The sequence below is a fragment of the Rhinoderma darwinii genome, chromosome 1 (assembly GCF_050947455.1).
Source record: "Rhinoderma darwinii isolate aRhiDar2 chromosome 1, aRhiDar2.hap1, whole genome shotgun sequence".
NCBI lineage: Eukaryota > Metazoa > Chordata > Amphibia > Anura > Rhinodermatidae > Rhinoderma > Rhinoderma darwinii.
Window position 1 is genome coordinate 414,036,176 of NC_134687.1, and position 23,218 is coordinate 414,059,393.

Below are 23,218 nucleotides of genomic sequence, written 5' to 3' on the forward strand. Positions count from 1 at the left end.
TCCATATATGATTTTTACACAGTTCCAATAGGTTTCTAGGGCCTAGTTTTTACGTGGATGATTTTTAAGCAACACCTTATGTTTGCAGAGGCTCCAGAACATAAAGTAAGTTCAAGAAATGCCTCATTTAATAAAATTGCACCCTTCAAAGCACAGTATTCATCTAGGGGTATAATGGGAATTTGTATTTTGGGGGGAGGGGGGGAGGCGGGTGTGGTATTATTGAGATATCAAATTAATTTGGAAAATAAATGCCCAGGGGGTATTTAAGAAATGAATGGAATGGATGTGATGTCATTGGAGTAGTAAAAATTAGATTTTACGAATATCAACAGAGGTGTGATAAAAACTGAAGCATTCTCCGATGCAGAGGCCTGGTTTAGAGGGACAGGTCATACAGTAGTGAGTGGTGTCTTTCCTAATCCCTCTGCTTGAGCAAACTCGACACCTTTTCTGGGGTTTTTGTTTTTTCTGTGGGGGGAAGTATTCCCGGGAAATGCTGGCCATGTATTATTCTGGAGATCCCAGAAGTGCTGCTACCTTCACTGCTGCCCTCTGTTTCCTGGTCTCCAAAAATAATTTTTTAAATAATTTTTTCTTGGAATCCCAGGAAAGTCTCCGTATTGTCTGATGTTCTGTAGAGAACAAAGGCGTTATAGAGTGCCACTTGGGTGAGGTATACCGCCATTTTTTTATACCACACCTTAGATTTTCTTAGGGCACTGTAGGACTGCAGTACCTGGTCCGAAAGACCCCTCCCATGAATTGGTTATAGTCCTGGATGCACACAGGCTTGATGGTTTGATCTGTGGCTTCTCTGACTGGAACTGGGGTGGATCGATCAGCATGCAGTGTGGTCAAAACAAAGACATCACGCTTGTCTTTATATTTGAAAAGCATCAAATTTTCGGAGCAAACAGCCATGCTTTCCCCACAGAGCAGTGTCTGCTCTATAAAAGACTTGGGGAGACCCTTTTGATTTTGCCGAATTGTGCCAGATGCTAGTGTGCCCCTGGCAGAAAGGCACTTCAGGAGGGGGACACTGTTGTAAAAATTGTCCACATACAAGTGGTATCCTTGGTCTAGTATGGGGTGGAGCAAATCCCATACTATCCTCCCACTTATTCCCAGGACAGGGGGACAGTTTGGTGGCTCGATCTTTGAATCCTTCCCTTCATATACACGAAATCGCAGTGTATACCCAGACACACTTTCGCAGGCCTTATATAGCTTCACGCCATACCTAGCCCCTTTATTGGGCAGGTACTGGCGGAAGTGTAATCTGCCTTTAAAGTGGACTAGGGATTCGTCCACTGCTAGCCATTTTTGGGGCGTACAGACCTGACTGAATTTTAATGTGTAGTGGTCAACTACTGGCCTAACTTTATAGAGTCTATCATAATTGGGGTCGTTTGTGGGTGGGCACTCATCATTATTGTTGTAGTGAATGAATTTTAATAAATAGTCCTCTCAGTTTGGCCATTAGTTTCAGGATGGAAGGCAGAGGAGAAGGACAGATCAATCTCCAACTTTTTACAGAAGGCTCTCCAAAACAATGAAACAAATTGTACCCCTCTGTCCGAAACAATATTGACAGGGACCCCATGGAGACGCAGGATGTGTTTGACAAACAAGGTAGCTAACGTCTTAGCATTGGGTAGTTTCTTGAGGGTCACAAAGTGGCACATCTTACTGAAGCGGTCTACTACAACCCACACCACCGACTTGCCTTGAGATGGAGGCAAATCGGTGATAAAATCCATGGAGATATGGGTCCAAGGTCTCTGGGCAATGGGCAAAGAACGTAGTAAGCCCGCTGGTCGGGACCTGGGAGTCTTGGACCTAGCACAAACCTCACAAGCGGCGACGTAGGCCTTAACGTCTTTAGGCAACCCAGGCCACCAATAGTTTCTGGCAATGAGGTGCTTGGTACCCAGGATGCCTGGATGACCAGATAGTGCGGAGTCATGATTTTCCCTAAGTACCCTTAGCCGGAATTGCAGGGGAACAAACAGCTTGTTCTCAGGAAGGTTCCCGGGAGCTGAACCTTGATCAGCCGCAATTTCAGAGACTAAATCAGAATCAATAGAGGAAATGATTATACCTGGAGGCAAAATACAAGCAGGATCTTCCTCCGAAGGAGGGCTGGCCATGAAGCTACGCGACAGTGCATCAGCCTTAATATTTTTAGACCCAGCCCTATAGGTAACCAAAAAGTTGAATCTGGTAAAAAATAACGCCCATCGAGCTTGTTTCGGGTTTAGCCTCCGGGCAGATTCTAGGAAAACCAGATTCTTGTGGTCGGTAAGGACCGTTACCTGGTGCCTAGCCCCCTCCAGGAAGTGGCGCCACTCTTCAAATGCCCATTTAATGGCTAAGAGTTCGCGGTTGCCAATATCATAGTTACTCTCAGTTGGCGAAAACTTCCTGGAGAAGTAGGCACAGGGACGGAGATGGGTGAGGGACTTGGTACCCTGGGACAAGACAGCCCCCACTCCCACCTCGGATGCGTCAACCTCCACGATAAATGGCTCCATTTGATTGGGCTGAACTAGCACTGGGGCTGAGATAAAGCACTTCTTAAGGACCTCAAAAGCCTGGACAGCCTCAGGAGGCCAGTGGAGGAGATCAGCACCTTTGCGAGTGAGGTCCGTAAGAGGCTTAGCGATGACCGAGAAGTTAGCAATAAATCTCCTGTAATAATTAGCGAACCCCAAGAAACACTGTAACGCCTTCAGGGAGGCAGGTTGGACCCATTCCGCCACAGCCTGGACCTTGGCGGGGTCCATGCGGAAATCATGAGGAGTGAGGATTTGACCCAAAAATGGTATCTCCTGCACCCCAAACACACATTTTTCGGTCTTCGCAAACAGTTTGTTTTCCCGAAGGACCTGGAGCACCTTCCTGACATGCTCAATGTGGGAGGACCAGTCCTTGGTCCTTGGAAAACACAAGTATGTCATCAAGGTACACTACAAGAAATAGACCCTCGTAATCTCTTAAAATCTCATTTATGAAATTCAGGAAGACCGCGGGAGCATTACACAACCCAAAGGGCATGACGAGGTATTCGAAATGACCTTCGGGCATGTTAAACGCAGTCTTCCACTCATCCCCCTCTTTGATGCGGATAAGGTTATACGCCCCCCGTAGATCAGACTTAGAGAACCATTGGGCCCCCTGAACCTGATTAAAGAGATCAGGAATCAAAGGAAGGGGATACTGGTTCCTTACAGTGACCTTATTCAAGTTACGGTAGTCAATGCATGGCCTAAGACCACCATCCTTCTTCCCTACGAAGAAGAAGCCAGCACCTACCAGAGAAGTAGAGGGGCGAATGTAACCCTTGGCCAGGCATTCCTGGATATACTCTCTCATGGCCTCACGTTCGGGACAAGAGAGATTAAATATCCTACCCTTAGGGAGCTTAGCTCCTGGTACCAAATCCATAGCGCAATCGTATTCTCTATGAGGAGGTAACACTTCGGAGGCCTCCTTAGAGAAAACATCAGCGAAGTCCTGAACAAACTCAGGTAGTGTGTTCACCTCCTCAGGGGGAGAAATAGAATTAACAGAAAAACATGACGTCAATCATTCATTACCCCATTTGGTAAGCTCCCCAGTATTCCAGTCAAACGTGGGATTATGCAACTGCAACCAGGGAAGGCCTAAAACCAAATCGGACGATAATCCCTGCATCAACAGTACAGAGCACTGCTCCAAATGCATGGAGCCAACAAGGAGTTCAAAAACAGGGGTATGCTGTGTAAAATAACAATTAGCAAGAGGAGTGGAGTCGATACCCACTACCGGGACAGGTTTAGGCAAATTAATCAAAGGCATAGCTAGAGACATAGCAAATTCCACAGACATGATATTAGCAGAAGACCCTGAATCCACGAAGGCACTGCCGGTAGCAGACCTACCACCAAAAGAGACCTGAAAGGGAAGCAAGATTTTATTACGTTTCATATTTACAGGAAATACCTGTGCGCCCAAGTGACCTCCCCGATGATCACTTAGGCGCGGAAGTTTTCCGGCTGCTTATTCTTACGCCTAGGACAGGTGTTCACTTGATGCTTGTCATCCCCACAATAGAAGCAGAGACCATTCTTCCTGCGGTACTCTCTACGTTGTCGGGGGGACACGGAGGCCCCGAGTTGCATAGGTACCTCCGAGTCTTCCGTGCAAGAGCGAAGCAACGGGACCTCGGGAAGCATCATGGGGGAGTCAGAGGGGAAAACACAAAAACGTTCAAGTTGTCATTCCCTGAGACGTCGGTCAAGTCGTACCGCTAAAGCCATAACCTGGTCTAGGGAGTCAGAAGAGGGATAGCTAACTAGCAGGTCTTTCAGGGCGTTCGACAGACCCAACCTAAACTGGCACCTTAAGGCAGGGTCATTCCACCGAGAAGCTACGCACCACTTCCAAAAGTCAGAACAATACTCCTCAACAGGTCTCTTACCCTGACGTAAGGTCACCAGCTGACTCTCGGCAAAGGCAGTCCTGTCAGTCTCGTCATAAATGAGTCCGAGAGCAGAAAAGAAAAGATCAACGGAGGAAAGTTCAGGGGCGTCAGGAGCCAAGGAGAAGGCCCATTCTTGGGGCCCTCCTGGAGCCGGGACATAATAATACCCACCCGCTGGCTCTCAGAACCTGAGGAGTGAGGCTTTAAGCGAAAATAGAGCCTACAACTCTCCCGAAAGGAGAGAAAAGTCTTCCGGTCCCCTGAGAACCGGTCAGGCAACTTGAGGTGGGGTTCAAGAGGTGAGGTGAGGGGCACTACCATGGTAGCGTCAGGCTGGTTGACCCTCTGAGCCAGGGCCTGGACCTGTAGGGAGAGGCCCTGCATTTGCTGAGCCAGGGTCTCAAGGGGGTCCATAGTAGTGTGAGGGACCAGGGTAGACTAGGTATAAGGCTTGTGATTATGTAATGATGGGGGTAGGGAAACAGACAAGTGAGCCATAATCTACCCGCCACTCAGTCCCTGCCTACTTGCAACGACCCGCCCTAGGCGACGGGGTACAACTGGGCGACGGTCCCTATGCTCAGTAAGTGCACGACAGACAAACAGACAATGGTACACAAAGCTAAGGGAAATGGGGCAGTTGCCCACGGCAACACCGTGAGCAACAAGAGTGGCGAACGAGCCGAGTCAAACCAGGAGTGTACGAGGTACCAAACGCAGAGCAGGAGAGTAGTGAACAAGCCGAGTCAAACCAGAAGTGTACGAGGTACCAAACGCAGAGCAGGAGAGTAGTCAGTAAGCCAGGGTCAGTATGAAGCAGGGTCAAATAGTTCAGAAGCTGCAGCAGGGCCAGGAAACCAAACGAGAAGAATCACAAGCAAGGAGGAACAGGAAAGGCAGGTATAAATAGACAGAGGGCGGGAGCTAGCTCCGTCTGGCCAGGCTGTGATAGGCTCTCCCACTCCTAAGCCTGCCATCCTGAGTGGTGGAAGATGGAGTCAGTCTCACAGACATAGAAGCAGGTGCAGACTGATTACCTATGGGCGTTGACACAGAAGCTGTGCCTGGCAGATCCTTTACATATGGGCTTGGTTCTAGTGCTGTATATATGTACTGAGCATTTGTCCTGGTGCTGTATATATGTCAGAGCTTGGTTCTAGCTCTGTATTTATGTACTGAGCTTGGTTGTGGTACTGTAGTTATATAGGATATATTTATAATAACAAAATTGCAGGGCAGATGGAATTGTTGTCAATTCATTGTATATTTAATGGGAATCTGTCTGGTAGTTTTAACCCCTTGAACCGCCACCATGCGGTAATACATGACCTGACAATATTTCCAAACATTCCCTTGTGTGTTTTTTTTAGATGCAGCAAAATCCTTAAAATCCACTTTTAAAAACGGCGCACACTATATGCTAATTACTCATTAGAGGGTCATGGGGCGGTGCCGCTATCCTGAAGAGTCACATAGTCCTGCCTCCAAACCCACCTTTCCATGTTTGAGTGACATCTCCCTGGCTGATACAACTTTCTCGGATGCGCCATTGCCTTGTGGCACTATACACAAGGGGGGGGGGGGGGGGGCTGTGTGGCAATATACACAAGGGGGGGACTGTGTGGCACTATATGCAAAGGGGGGCTGTGTAGCACTATGCTCAAGGGGGAGCTTTGTGGCACTATACACAAGGGGGTGCTGTATGGCACTATACATAAGGGGGAGCTGTGTGGCACAATACACATGGGGGAACTATATGGCACTATTTACAAGGGGGAAGGCTGTGGTTGCATCTACAGGGGGCTGAGTGTGGCGCAATCTATAGGGGTCTGTGTGTGCCACTTTCTACTAAGGGGGGGGTTGTGCTGCACTTTCTACTAAGTGGGGGGGCTGTGTGGCACTGTATTAAAGGGAGGAGGGCTGTGTGGCACTATATAAAGTGGGAGCCCTATAGCGCTATATACAGTGGGGGCTTTATGGCGATATCTACAGGGGGCTGTATGGCACTATCTACAAGGGGGAGGTGGAGGCGCTATCTACAAATAGGGTGTGACACTGTCTAGGCGGGGCTATATAGCACTGTCTACAGGGGGGCTGTATGGCACATTCTACAGGGGGCACTATTTATCAGGGGCCTGCTTGTGGCACCCGGGGGGGGGGGGGCCCGGTCAAGAGTTTGCTATGGGGCCCAGTCTTTCCTAGTTACGCCCCTGGAACAGGCGTTCCATGCACCCTATCAACCCAACAGAAGTGGGAAGGTAGAGAGAAGAAATTGGTACACTGAAGTTAAAAATTCAAAAGGCAATGGCTGACACAGGAAAACCATGGACAGAATGCCTTCTAATAGCGTTACACTCAGTCAGAGTCAATGCAAACAGAAAGATAGGGTTGAGCCCATATGAGATATTTTTTGGATGTCCACCCAAAACAGGACTATTTTTCCTCCACAGCTTTAACATTTGCAGTCAGATCTTACTGCATTTGTGGGAGCACTGACTAAAAATAGAATTTTTTGTATCATCGTGTTTATGGTTCCCTTCCAGATCCAGATTCCCTTGCAGGGTCTCATTGTGTTAAGCCTGGAGACTGGATAATGATAAAGAAACACATCCGGAGAACTCTTAAGCCCGGATTTAACAAACCGTATCAAGTACAGCTGACCATTTCCACTTCGGTAAAACTTGAAGGGAAAGCTTCCTGGATATATACCAGTCACTGCAAGAAGGTTCTGAATCCCGAGGCTTCATCATTGTAACCTATCTTTTACTCCCATGTATTACAACCTTGAATTCCAAAGGAGAATTGAGACAACAAGTTTATCAAATATCAACAGGCTGTAGTCAAAAATGACTAACTTGTGTTCGATTGTTGGAACTTGACATTGTATGATTACCATAAGTGGACGAATGTTAGTGTCCCTCTTCCAATAGTAGGGCATGTTTTTGACCCTTGATGGGTGTTAACATTACTGAAATAGTGAATAGACAAAGAATCCCAGGAAGTTGAAAAAGGGTTAATGTAATGGCATTTAAATTGGGAGATACTACTAGTAGTAAATTGAAAATTTGCTTTCAGAAGGCCTCAGATTATCTAGGCTGTCACATGCCATATTCAAAAGACTGTTTGGGCTGGTATGTGCATGATCCAGCTGGAGATGGGCATCAATTTTCACGAAAAGAGAAAATACTACCTGTTCCCAAAGGGGAGCTATTCCTGATCTTTGGGATAATTATAATCAACGTGATCCTTCTATATACAGACAGGAAAGATAACATAGAACCATGGATAACAAGACTAGTGAACCATGGTGCCTTTTCCATAATTCCCTAAGGCTTGTGGAACTAGCAGATATGATGGTACATCATATGAGTGGTGCCTTTAAGCTTTTATATATACATATATATATATATATATATATATATATATATATATATATATATATATATATACATTGTGTGGTCATAATGCATATAAATGGAAACCTATGGGAGCAGAAGGAACCTGTACATTAGCTAGACTCTAGCCAGCCACATGGGTATGGGAAGATAATGATTTTCCTTACAGTAACATACAAAATCATATGTTGTTCAAGAGGGAAGCTGACCCGAGTGAGACTAAATCCCTAGTACATGTGCCCTGGCAAGAAAAATTTCGCCTATCACTCACACTAGTAGGCACATAATATTGAAAAGCTTGCTGAATTATTTGACAATATTACAGAATATGTTTTTGATGCTTTACATATAACTAGCACACTTACTAGTGAGCTTATCTTAATAACTAACCAGCATGCTATAGTTCTGGACTATCTCATAACATCCCAAGGCGGTATGTGTCAGATAGTAGGTCCTGCGTGCTGCCATTATATAGAACCCTCTGGACTGTTGCAAGTCAAGTCTGATATCAAGCAGGCTAAGAAGGTAAAGGAAGAGTTCAGGAAAGTTAATAACTCACAGGATAACTGGAATTTTAACTGGCCAGATTTGCTTAGTTGGCTAAACCCAGCTAACTATTTTAAGGGAATAGGTGGTTGGTTTTACAGAATATTACATGTAGCTTTCTAGGTATTTATTAAAGGAATACTGATTTATCTGATTGTCAAACAAATTTTTTTATGCTGATGACGAAGTGTTGTAATGGTTATAAAAACCCAACGCAGATTAAAGTTCTGTGTGTAAAAAAAGGAGAAACATTGGGACATAAAATAACTTCTACATCCCTGCTTCCAGTAACAGTTCATATGCCTCAATTCATCAAGGATGATGGATGGATGTGCGCCTACTGTGATGGATGAAACCTCTCTCAAGTCGACATATGTGTCCATCGTGGTGTTGTTAGGAAATAATCAGATAATTAGGAATAGATTTGTGTGGCCAGGAACACCCCACTATTAGGTAAATGATTTATAGATGATCCGTGGGAAAGGATCTCAAGGCAAGTTTGATGATCCCACTGTTTATGTGGCTACCCGTGTAATCCGATATAAACCACAGTTTCAGCTGTAACTCATGATAGGTAGATTCCCAAATCTAATGGCCACTATACTAGGTTAGGAAGGGATAGGAGGATCCGAGTTTTCACCTTCAGAGGATATCAGTTCCCATTAGGATAGAATAGTTGGGTGCAGTATTTTGTCAAAAAGAGGGGAACTGTCAGAGTAATTCTATAAATTGTATAAATATTATCAAAATATCTGCATTATATTCAAGGAGATATAAGATATGTTTTAAGATTCTCTTAAAACATGACATTCCCCATCATTTGAATACATATGATAAAGATGACATCATCAGGAATTCCAAACTAATGCCTACCAGATGTTCTTGAAGGGATTCTAGGAGGAACAATCTTGTTACCATATATAGAACTGAACATACACATTGTATACTTGGCATCATCTGATTGGTTAATGTGTGTTAAGCGAACGCATGGACCTATAAATAAAGGCTCTGTTCTCAGCCATTTTAGATTTCTGTATATCAAACCGTTGTATGTGCAATCTCTCCCGATCGGTCATTTTTGTAAATATGAATTCTGGACAAATTCTGTTATGGAGAAAAATAACTCAAGAGTGATGGGGATTAATCTTACACATTGTCTACAGGGGTGGCTGTATAGCACTGTCTATACAGGGGGGCTGTATAGTACTGTCTACAGGGGGGGGCTGTATAGCACTGTCTACAGGTGGGGCTGTATGACACAATGTACAGGAGGAGTCTGTATGGCACTATCTACAGGGGGACACTATCTACAATTGCAGGCTATGTGTGGCACCCAGGGGAGGGGGCCCAGTCAAAAGTTTGCTATGGAGCCCAGTGTTTCCTAGTTACGCCCCTGGTTACACCCCTGTGTAAAGGTTCTGTGCACACTCCATAGAACTAACTAAGCCACCTGTATAAACAAGGCCATATCTGGATTTCAGTGAGAAAATGAATTACCGTATTTTTCGGACATAAGACGCAGTTTTTAACAAGAATAAATCTTGCTAAAAAGTCCCTGCGTCTTATAGTCCACAGCCAAGGGACCCGGCATCGCCGGGCGCCATGACCGCTTCATTACTTAACCCCTTCCCGACCCATGATGTGCTGGCACATCATGGAGCTGGAGGGGGATGATGTATGGAGCGGACTCACGCACTGAGGCCGTTCCATACACTGCAGGTGTCAGCTTCTGACACGCTGCTCTAACGGCCAGGGACAGCAATTTCGCTGTTCCTGGCAGTTTAAAGGGGTTGTGCCGTAAAACACATGTATCCCCTATCCACAGGATAGGGGATACATGTGTGATCAATAAGGAGAACGGGGACAGAAAGTTACCAAGAGCGCTGCATGAGGAGCTGAGACTTCCGCGTTCTGTGTCCAGCAGCTTCATAGATATCAATGTCATTCTTCTGCGCATGTGCGAGTGGCTCTCCATTGATCTCTATGGAGCTGCGAAACAGATAAGACGAACACAGAACCCGGAAGTACAGGTTTCTTATGTAGCGCTCTGGGTGACTTTCGGTCCCCTGTTCTCCTTATCGCTGGGACCCCCAGCGATCTCACATGTAGCCCCTATCCTGTGGATGGGGGATAAATGTGTTTTATGGCAAACCCCTTTAACTAGTTAAATGCCGTGGCCAATAGCGACTGCGGCATTTATAGGGTTTTTTCTATGAAGGACATTTATGACATATCCACAGGATATGTCATAAATGTCAGATAGATGCAGGTCCCACCTCTGAGACCCACACCTATCTCTAGAACGGGGCCCCCTAAACCCCGTTCTAGATTTCTGTGCTCTCCCGGCCACTTGATTACATGTGGAGTTACTGAAACAGCGTAACTTGAGGAGCTACGCTGTTTCCGTAACTCCTGTAGAACTGAACAGTAGTTATGGATACAGCGTAGCTCGCATGCTACGCTGCTTCCGTAACTGCCATTCACTACTATGGGAGTTAGGGAAACAGCGTAGTTATGCTGTTTCAGTAACTCCACATGTAGCCAAGTGGCTGCTGGTTCAAGTCCCCTAGGGAAACTAATAAAATGTGTAAAAAAGAAAAATGTAGATACATTTTCAGGAGTGTAAAAGAAAAAAATATTAAAAGTTAAAAAAAAAAACCTTTTCCCATTTTTCCCCAAGCACAATGTAAAAAATAAAATAATTTTGTATCGCTGTGTCCGTAAAAGTCCGATCTATTACAATATACCATTATTTAACTTGCACGGTGATTTAAAAAATGTAAAACGTCAAAATAGTTTTTTGGTCACCTTAGTGCTTAAAATATGAAATAAATAAAAAAGTGATCAAAAAAATCGTATGTAATAAAAAAAGGTAACAATAAAACTACAGCTCGTCCTGCAAAAAGTAAGCCCTCACAACGCTCAATCAATGAAAAAAAATATAAAATAATTTGGCTTTCAGAATATGGTGAAACAGAATAAATTATTTTTGAACAAATAATTTTTTTCCTATTCTCTGTTGTCTAAAACCTGGGTGCGCCTTATGGTCAGGTGCATCTTATAGTCCGAAAAATACGGTATGTATTTAGAAAAATATAATTTCCATAGTTTCAAATTTTGGTTTGATCCTTAAACCTCACCCCCTCATCCCTTCTCTCCTATATTTTTTATATCGTAATATCAAATATATGTACATCATTCTTATTACGATAGAAAATTATTCTTACGCAATTGTCCTCCTCAATAACAATGCATCCTAAAATAAATGTCTGATAGATGGGAGTCCCAGAAGTGAAACCCCCACCTATCAGGAGAATGGGGTTCCTCTGCTCTTCACCACTGCAGAGAAGAGGAGACAAAATTTCCACACATGCACACCCCACTTTACTTTGTAGTTTATAGAGAGTTATGGAAACAGAAGCGTATTTCACAACTCCCAAAAAACTACAATGAAGAAAGCCACATGCAAGTGTGGTCACCTTTTCACCTCATCATCTCCTCTGTGGAGGGCCAAAATAAGAAATTGATGGCATAGCCTTATGCCAAAAATGTCTTATATGGTAATACCCCTTTAATGGAGCTATCTGGGTAAAACTGATGCATTTTGCTATGCCTAGAGCAGGGCCTAATGGGGAGGTGCAAGACACAGGGATGCAAAAAGCACCAAAGAGAATACCAGTCATGATCTGCTCTAGGTATAACACAGTAATGCCTCATATGCACGACATTCCCCTCCGTGACCTGTGGAAAGATAGGACATGTTCTATCTTTTCACAGATCGAAAAGTCGGGTTTGTTTTCACGGACCCGATCACCCGCTAAAGTGAATGTGTCCGTAAAAACTATCGGGTGCCACTCGGATGCCGTGAAAAACGGGCCGAGTGGCAATCGGTTGTGTGCAACGAGCATAACAGTTTTGCCTTGATTGTTCTTTTAAATTGCTTAAAATAGAACTCATACCGCCCCCATAACAGAGCTATCCTCACTGTGTCCCCCATAACAGTGCCAGTCTGATGATTGGAGGCACCACAGAATAGCATTGCAGTGTGTGCTCCCCTGAAGTGAAGGCTCTATACATTGCTGATATGTAGGTAATGTAAAAACGTTTTTGCTTGAAATTATGTGATCTTAAATGCAGATGTAAGATATTAAGACCGCATAAAAAGCTCATGCTAACATAATTCCATAATAAGTTGCTGTTGAGATATACATACCCTCCACAATTATGGAAATAGGAAGACTTGCAGGGGAAGAAATAGATCTGCCAGAAGTAAGGAGCCAGTACTGACACTTATATTGTCCTGTATTCTCCAGAGATAAGTGAGATATTACATATGAGGACATAGTCTTGAGTGTCTCAGGTTTGTAGATTTCTTGGTCACCTTTGAAGTACTGGATGCTGATGACTGTAGACTCCTCAGGGGGAGAACATGTGATGTTGACAGTTTCCCCCTTTAGATAAACAGGTAACATAGGGTTCAGAATAATGGATGGAGCCTGGGGGATATCTGTAAATCAGAAATGTCAAATTGAATATGTAACATTTATCAGAATGCTTCTTATTGGAGAGTTCAGTAGCTGATGGGTCATGAAAATAAAAAATACTGACACCCACACCCAAACCTGAGCTTTGGGTTTGTGCCCCTGATCTGTGGGTGCCTGAAAGCGAAGAGGACCGAGAAAACCACTGAGTCTGGTCTGGAGTCTAAATAATAATTTTTTCTGGTCAAATCAAGTCATCATTAAATGCAATGAAAGTCCTAACTTTTACATGGATCTGGGGAATGTTCATGCTCAAGAGGGCAATCAAAGCTTGCTATGGGGCCCAGCCTTTTTTAATTACACCCAGTGGCATAACTGCCTCTGTAAAAGCCACAGCGGCTGCTACGGGGCCCGCAGCATTTGGGGGACTGTGCCGCCCGCCCGTACAGTCCCCCCGTGCCCAGAGGCTCCGCTACCAGCCGCTATGGCTGCTACAGCGGTAGCGACACCACAGGTATGCTGAAAAATGCAGATACTATTGAATGCTATAACAGAGCAGGGAGGTATTTCCCTGCTCTGCCTTAGGCTATACATACCTCCCAACCGTCCGGGCGGTATCCCACTGTCCCGGGGGTATGCCTCATTGTCAACTGTATCTGCGTCCTCAGGACGCAGATACAGTTGAACTCAATTCTGAAGCAGGGAACCATTAGCTCCCTACTTTAGAATTAGTTCAAAGTGGAGGAGAAGAGGGAGTTCCTCCACTCGCCGAGGACTCCCCGGGCACAGCGCTACTTTAAGCACTGTGCTTGGGGAAGACCTAATGTCACTGTACATATATGGACAGTGACATAGGTGGCTACACCTAGAGCTGAATACCCGTTGCCGATGATCTGGCCGGGGATTCCGCTCCTAGAGGAAACCCCTGTGGTCACTGTCCATATATGGACATTGATGTCAGGGGCTACTCCTGGAGCAGAATCTCCGGCCAGACTCGGCAACGGGGATTCCGCTCCTAGAGGGAGTCCCAATGGCGCTATATATAGGGGAGTGTGGCGCTATCTTCAAGGGGGGTGTGGCACTATCTACATAGACACTGTGGCACTATATAGGGGCACTATCTACATGAGCACTATGTCACTATCTACAAGGGCACTGGCACTAGTGGCAGCTAAGGGGGCATTATACTGTATAATGGCTGCTAGGGGGCACTATACCCTATGGAGTCAGCTATGGGGGCATTATGCTGTATGGGACAGCTTTTGGGGCATTAAGCTGTATGGGGCAGCTATGGGGCATTATACTGTATGGGCCAGCTATAGGGGCATTATACTGTATGGCGGAGCTATGGGACTTTATGCTGCATGGGGAAATTTGTTTGGGCATTATACTGCATGGGGGCATCTGTGTGGGCATAATACTGTATGAGAGCATCAGTGGGCATTATACTGTATGGGGCATCTGTGTTGGCATTATACTGTATGGGGGCACCTATGGGTCAGTATACTGTATAGTGGCAGCTATGGGGCTTTATACTGTGTGGGGGCAGCTATTTGGTATTACACTGTGTGGGAGGCACTATGGGAGCATGATACTGTGTGGGCTGAATCGGGTGTGTATGGGTGGGGATTGGATAGGATTAGTGGCGTGGCTTAAAAAAAACATTTGACGCGCTACGCGCCGCACCGGTTTTCCCTCTTTGTGATACTTGAAAGTATAGCACAGTCTACAGGGGGAGCAGTCTAGCACTGTCTACAGGGGGTGCTGTATAGCACTGTATACAGGGGGAGGCTGTATAACACGGTCTACAGGGGGGGCTGTATAGCACTGTCCACAGGGGTGGCTGTATAGCACTGTAAGGGGACACTGTATAGTACTGTCTACAGGCTGGTCTGTATACAGGGGGGGCTGTATAGCACTGTCTATATGTAGAGCTGTATAGTACTGTCTACAGGGGGGCTGTATAGCACTGTCTACAGGGTGAGCTGTATACAGCCGGGGCTGTATAACACTGTCTACATGGGGGCTGTATAGTACTGTCTACAGGGGGGCTGTATAGCACTGTCTACAGGCAGGGGCTGTATGACACAATGTACAGGAGCGGTCTGTATGGCACTATCTACAGGTGGGGAACTATCTACAATGGCGGGCTGTGTGTGGCACCCAGGGGAGGGGGCCCAGTCAAAAGTTTGCTATGGGAACCATTGTTTCATAGTCACGCCCCTGGTTACACCCCTGTGTAAAGGTTCTGTGCACACTCCATAGAACTAACTGAGCCACCTGTATAAACAAGGCCATATCTGGATTTCAGTGAGAAAATTAATTATATATTTAGAAAAAAATAATTTCCATAGTTTAAAATGTTGGTTTGATCCTTATACCTTACCCCCTCATCCCTCATCTCCTACCCAACTCCCATTTATGGCTCTATCTGATTTTTTCTTATATCGTAATGTCAAATATATGTACATCATTCTTATTACGATAGTTATAAAGTTATTCTTATGCAATTGTCCTCCTCAATAACAATGCATCCTAAAATAAATGTCTGATAGATGGGAGTCCCAGAAGTGGAACCCCCACCTATCAGGAAAATGGGGTTCCTCTGCTCCTCATTACTGCAGAGAAGAGGAGACAACACGGCAGCACATGCACACCACAATTTTACATTGTAGTTTATAGAGAGTTATGGAAACAGAAGCGTATTTCACAACTCCCAAAAAACTACAATGAAGAAAGCCACATGCATGTGTGGTCACCTTTTCACCTCATCATCTCCTCTCTGGAGGGCCAAAATTAGAAATTGATGGCATAGCCTTATGCCATAAATGTCTTATATGGTAATACCCCTTTAATGGAGCTTTAAACTGATGCATTTTGCTATGCCTAGATCAGGGCCTAATGTGGAGGTGCAAGACACAGGGATGCAAAAAGCACCAAAGAAAATACCAGTCATGATCTGCTCTAGGTATAACACAGTAATGCCTCATGTGCACGACAGTCCCCTCCGTGACCTGTGGAAAGATAGGACATGTTCTATCTTTTCACAGATCGAAAAGTCGGGTTTGTTTTCACGGACCCGATTCACCCGATAAAGTGAATGTGTCCGTAAAAACTATCGGGTGCCACTCGGATGTTATGCCTGTGTGCAACAGGCATAACAGTTTTTCCTAGATTGTTCTTTTAAATTGCTTAAAATAGAACTCATACCGCCCCCATAACAGAGCTATCCTCACTGTGTCCCCCATAACAGTGCCATTCTGATGATTGGAGGCACCACAGAATAGCATTGCAGCGTGTGCTCCCCTGAAGTGAAGGCTCTATACATTGCTGATATGTAGGTAATGTAAAAACGTTTTTGCTTGAAATTATGTGATCTTAATTGCAGATGTAAGATATTAATACCGCATAAAAGCTCATGCTAAGATAATTCCATAATAAGTTGCTGTTGAGATATACATACCCTCCACAATTATGGAAATAGGAAGACTTGCAGGGGAAGAAATAGATCTGCCAGAAGTAAGGAGCCAGTACTGACACTTATATTGTCCTGTATTCTCCAGAGATAAATTAGATATTACATATGAGGACATAGTTTTGGGTGTCTCAGGTTTGTAGATTTCTTGGTCACCTTTGAAGTACTGGATGCTGATGACTGTAGACTCCTCAGGGGGAGAACATGTGATGTTGACAGTTTCCCCCTTTAGATAAACAGGTAACATAGGGTTCCGAATAATGGATGGAGCCTGGGGGATATCTGTAAATCAGAAATGTCAAATTGAAAATGTAACATTTATCATAAATGCACTGAAAGTCCTAACTTTTACATGGATCTGGTAAATGTTCATGTTCAAGGGGGGAGGGCATTTTTTCGTTACTCCCAGTGGCGTAACTGCCTCTGTAGCAGCCATAGCGGCTATTATGGTGCCCGCGGCATTTGGGGGACCGTGCCGCACGCCGGCACTGGCCCTCCGCGCCCGGAGGCGCCGCTATGGCTGCTACAGAGGTAGCGACGCCACAGGTATGCTGAAGGTTGCAGATACTATTAAACGCTATTACAGAGCAGGGAGGTATCTCCCTTCTATGCCATAGGCTACACATACCTCCCAACCGTCCGGGCGGTGTCCCACTGTCCTGGGCGGCCGTGGTTGTGTCTCGTTGTCAACTGTATCTGTGTCCTCAGGACGCAGATACAGTTGAACCCAATTCTGAAGCATGGAACCATCAGCTCCCTACTTTAGAATTAGTTGAGAGGGGAGGAAAAGAGGGAGTTCCTTGGCTCGCCGAGGACTCCCCGGGCACAGCGCTACATTAATACATATATGACAGTGACGTCAGTGGCTACACCTAGAGCGTAATCCCCGTTGCCTATGATCTGGCAGGGGATTCCGCTCCTAGAAGAAACCCCTGAGGTCACTGTCCATATATGGACATTGACGTCAGGGACTTCTCCTGGAGTGGAATCCCCGGCCAGACCCGGCAACGGGGATTCTGCTTCTAGAGGGAGTTCCAATGGTGCTATCTACAGGGGGGGGGGGGGTGGCACTATCTTCAAGGGGGGTGTGGCACTATCTACATAGACACTGTGGCACTATATAGGGGCACTATCTACATGGGCACTGTGTCACCATCTACTAAGGCACTGGCGCTAGGGGCAGCAAAGGGGGCATTATACTGTATAAGGGCTGCTAGGGGGCATTATACCCTATGGGAGCAGCTATGGGGGCATTATGCTGTATGTTGCAACTTTGGGGGCATTAAGCAGTATGGGCAGCTATGGGGCGTTATACTGTATGGGGCAGCTATGGGGGCATTATACTGTATGGGGCCACTATGTTGGCATTATGCAGCATGGGGGCAGCTATGGGGTTTATGCTGTATGGGGGAATTTGTTTGGCCATTATACTGCATGGGGGTATCTGTGTGGGCATTATACTGTATGGGAGCATCAGTGGGCATTATACTGTATGGGGCATCTGTGTGGGAATTATACTGTATGGGGGCATCTGTGTTGGCATTATACTGTATGGGGCATTTATGGGTCAATATACTGTATAGTGGCAGCTATGGGGCATTAAACTGTATGGCGGCAGCATGAGGGCATTATAGTGTTTGGGGGCAGCTATTTGGTATTATACTGTGTGGGAGGCACTATGGGAGCATGATACTGTGTGGGCTGACCGTGCTGTGTATGGGCGGAGATTGGGTGGGATTAGTGGCGTGGCTTAAAAAACAAAATTGAGGTGATGCGCGCCGGATCGATTGTCCCTCTTTGTGATACTTGAAAGAATAGAACTGTCTACAGAGAGTGCTGTATAGCACTGTATGGGGAGACCGTTTAGCCCTGTCTACAGGGGGCACTGTATAGCACTGTCTACATGGGGGACTGTATAGCACTGTCTACAGGGGGAGTTTTATAGCACTCTCTACAGGGGTGGCTGTATAGCACTGTCTGCAGGGGGTGCTGTAAAGCACTGTCTACAGGGGGAGGCTTTATAGCACTGTCTACAGGGGGGCTGTAAAGCACTCTCTACAGGGGGGCTGTATAGCACTGTCTACATTTGGTGGCTGTATAGCACTGTAAGGGGACACTGTAGAGTATTGTCTACAGGGTGGGCTGTATACAAGGGGGCTGTTTAGCACTGTCTACACAGGGGGGCTGTATAGTACTGTCTACAGGGGGGGCTGTATAGTATTGTCCACAGGTGGGTGCTGTATGACACAAAGTACAGCAGGTATGGCACTATCTACAGGGGGGCACTATCTACAATGGCGGGCTATGTGTGGCACCCTGGGGAGGGGGGCCCAGTCAAAGTTTGCTACGGGGCCCAGTGTTTCCTAGTTACGCCCCTGGTTACACCCCTGTGTAAATGTTCTGTGCACACTCTGAGCCACCTGTATAAACAAGGCTATATCTGGATTTCAGTGAGAAAATTCATTATGTATTTAGAAAAATATAATTTATAATGGTTCTATTTGATTTTTTTCTTATATCGTAATATCAAATATATGTACATCATTTTTATTACGATAGCTATAAAGTTATTCTTACGTAATTGTCCTCCTCAATAACAATGCATACAAAAATAGACAACCTAAATGCGAAGCACAAGGGAATATAGCCCCTAAAGAAATAATATGCAAACTTATATGCAAAAGTAGAAAATCTTTATTGAATATAATACACAATAACATACTAACGAATAAAAAAGGATGAACCATATATGGAGATACAAATAGTAAGGTCAGATGTAAAAGACCATAGGCAAACAGAGTCAACCAACCATCAGTGGCCGAGAACCACTCACATAACCCACAGGGAGAGATAAATGAACAGTGCGTATGGAATAACCATGCCCACATGTAATTAAGTGCTACCTAAGTGCATATATAGTACACAAAAATAGACATGAAAAATCCTGACAAAAAAGCAGGCACAAGAGGCCTTGTGTGAGTGGTTCACGGCCACTAATGGTTGGTTGACTCTGTTTGCCTTTGGTCTTTTACATCTGACCTTACTGTTTGTATCTCCGTATCTGACTCTTACCTGAGGGTATGCTGACAGTAGTGGGTAGCTCCCACCGTGACTGACAGCGGTGTGTTCACGGCCGAGCTCGGCAACGTGGGGTTCAGGCACGACCTCTCTAAGGGGGACCTCCATTGGGTTCGAAGTCCCCAACCTCAGAATTAGTCTGCTCCGCATAAGAGAATGTCCTGTTACGTGTTCATTACAGTAAAATGTTGAACCAAGAAGTTGTGTCTCCTCCTTTGTGCTACAGGCAGCGGTAGTCCTTCCTACATAAATTGGCGTAGTCGGCAGGATCAACCAGCCTCGCAGTGATGGAACCGTCAAGCAGCGGTGCGCCACCAACACCCTCGACCGAAGTGATACCAATGGGGGCCGCTCTAATGAACATTCCTAAGTTTGATGGGTAGAGTGTATCGATTGCAGATTGGACAGAACGAGTTCGTACCGCGGCTCGGTTATTCCAGGTACCTGTAGCCCACCGTTCAACTCACTTGAAGGGGATGCCAGACAAGCTGTCCTGGTATTACCGCCCGAGCAACGCGATGCGCTAGAAGCGATCATCAGCCGACTGGACTCCCTATATGGGGATGTCACCTCCGCCGCTGACTTTCAGAAGAAATTCTGTACTCTGTACAAGAGTACAGAGGAATGGTGAATCGCTACAGCAATTTGCAGTAGGACTACAAGGAATGTGGAGTCGATTAGTAAAGAAAGATCAAGCCGGGTGTGCAGCCCTACCTGAGCCAGACCGAATAGTGAGAGACCAGTTTGTGTCTGGACTGGACAGTCGTACCCTGAGGTGGGCCGTGAGAGACTTAGTCCGGGTCACGCCTACCACCACCACCATGATGAGTGAGGTGTTACGAGAAGCACTTGAGGTACATCGAGAGGAGTTGGGGGAGGCCAGCATGGCCCTACAAAGCATGGGTCCCACCGAGACGACTAGTAGCGAGCGACCAGAAGCAGAGTGCCAAGATTTCGGCCGGGATGTCAAGGCAGCTATTCGGGCATTAAAGACAGATGTCGCTCAATTGAGAGTAATGGCCGACTGACCGGAACAACTTTCTCGTCCGTCCAGATCGACACAAGGGGGGCCTCTACGCTGTTGGCAGTGTGATCAGCCGAGTCATTTTGCCAGAGACTGCAGGATGAGACGCTACCCAAAATGTGAACAGCCACCTTTAAACTAAGGTACCCCGTCGCTGAGGGCCAAGCTGTGGGCATCCCATCGACAGGCCCAAAAGAAAGGGTGGAACTTTTAACCGGGAAATGGCTGATAGTTTCAGCCGTGATTGGGGGGGGTAAAAAATCCCTTGCCTTATTGATACTGGGCCAGAGGTGACCACCATGACATATCAGTTGTTCCATGAACAGTTTCAAGGTCAACAGACTCTAGAAGCACCCTGGATAGAACTCACAGCGGCTAATAGTCTGCCGATTCCCATTGCCGGGGTTACGTGGTTAGAAATGGAAGTGTTTAACCGTAATTTCCCCCGGGCTGGTATTGTAGTAGTACATAATTGTGCAAGGCCAGGTATACCTGTCATAGTTGGCATGAATGTGTTGCAGGAAATACATGGGATGATGTTCAACGATGATGAGCGGTGCTCGGTGCTCGGAGCTGGCATCCGGTCAGACAGCGCAGCAAGCTTTATTCCATGTCCATCAAGTCTGTCAACGACAGGCTAATTTGAAAACGTTGCAGGGGGGGGATGGTAAGGGCCCCAAGTAAGGCAGTATTGCAAGTACCACCATTACAGGAAGGTGCCATTCCCCTGTCCATAGGGACTCATCACAGTTTGAGGGGTGCCATAGTCATGGTAGAACCAATGCAAAGTCCTCAGAACACGCAACCCTGGGTGGTGGGAAGGACAGTGTGTCGGATAACGAAAGGAATGGCTACTGTCAGAGTCTTGAATCCTACCTCAGGGGTGGTTGAAATACCGGCCGGCATGGTGTTGGCTAATGTCGGACTGGTTAGGGCAGAGGACATGACGGACCCAACCGTGCCCAAACCCCTTGGAGATACGTCGGCAGAAGATGAAAGGAGTGAGACTGAAGTGAACGAACAGACCAACCGACTGTGGCGTCAACTCGAATTAGACGGAGTAGCACCCAATACAGTTTTGGAGGAGCAACTGAGTTCACTCCTGCGACGCTTTGGCTGGGTTTTCGCTCAGCATGAAGTGGACTATAGGTGCACCGCCACTATTGAACATGAAATTCACATGGGGACGGTGCCTCCCATCACGGAGTATTATCGCAATATACCTCCTGCTCTATACCGTGAAGTAAAGGATCTCATACAAAAGATGTTAGACGGACAAGTAATCTGAGAGAGTCAGAGCCCATGGGCAGCCCCGATTGTCCTGGTAAGAAAGAAGGACGGAACGCTTCGGTTCTGCGTCGATTACCGCAAACTGAACGCCTGTACCCACCGAGACGCCTACCCACTTCCCCGAGTGGAAGAATCATTAACAGCCATGCAAGAGGCCCGATACTACACGGCGCTCGATTTGGCCAGCGGATATTGGCAGGTACCCATGAAACGGCGTTCATCAACCTGTCAGTATTATTTGAATTTAACCGAATGCCGTTCAGACTAACTAATGCTCCCAGTACCTTCCAACAACTAATGGAGCATTGTTTGGGAGATTTAAACTGCGAGTCAGTCTTGATCTATTTAGATGACATCGTTATTTTCTCGAAGACCTTTCTGGAGCACTTAGGGCATCTACAGGTCGTTCTAGAACGGTTGGGAAAATATGGACTCAAGCTGAAACCCAGTAAGTGCCGATTGGGTCGCCAACAGATCAAGTACCTAGGCCATATCGTGAATTCAGCAGGGATTGCACCTGACCCCGACAATATCAAACCCATACAAGAGTGGGCCATTCCGCAGAACACCACGGAAATAAGAGCCTATCTCGGATTGGTCAAGTACTATCAGAGATACATCCTAGACTTCGCAAAAATTGCACGTTCCCTGATCAACTTCTCTGTGGATAACCCACGCAAAGGAAGGGAAGTCGCAGTCCAAGTATAGCGGAACACTGGCACGAACCACAACAAGTGGCATTCGAAGCACTGAAGACGCGGCTTGTGACGGCACCCTTCCTCGCTTTTGCAGACTTCACCCAACCATTCCGACTTTACGCTGACGCCAGTCTGAAGGGACTGGGAGCTGTACTGGCCCAGCAGCAAGGGGAAGTGGAGCGCGTTATCGCCTATGGTAGCCACAGCCTACGACCGTCGGAACACAATACGACGAATTACAGCTCGTTCACACTACAACTGTTGGCCATAATGTGGGCCGTTGCCTAACGGTTTGCAGAATCCTTGGTTGGAAACCAAGTGGAGATTTACACGGATAGCAACCCCCTGGCATTTCTTGGAACCGCTAAACTGGGGGCGATGGAACAACAATGGGTAGCACGACTGGCTCGATTCAACTATACCATTCGTTACAAGCCCAGTAAGAGTCATACCAATGCGAATGCACTATCCCGACAGCCATGTGAGATCCCGGTCGGAGAGGTGGATGATGAACAGGAAGAGATGGAGATACCCCCACTACGCGTGGTTCATCCACCAGTGCCGAAGAAACGGATAGTGACGGCAATCCAAGAGGTTGAGGGTTCTACTGAAATGTATGATCGAGCTGAATTGAAGAAGCAACAACGGTAAAACAAGGACATCCAAATGATTGACCAGTGGGTGCATCAGAAGAGAAGGCCCATGGCAGCGGAGCGGAACAGGTTGTCCGCACCAGCTAAAGCACTGGTTCGGCAGTTGGAAC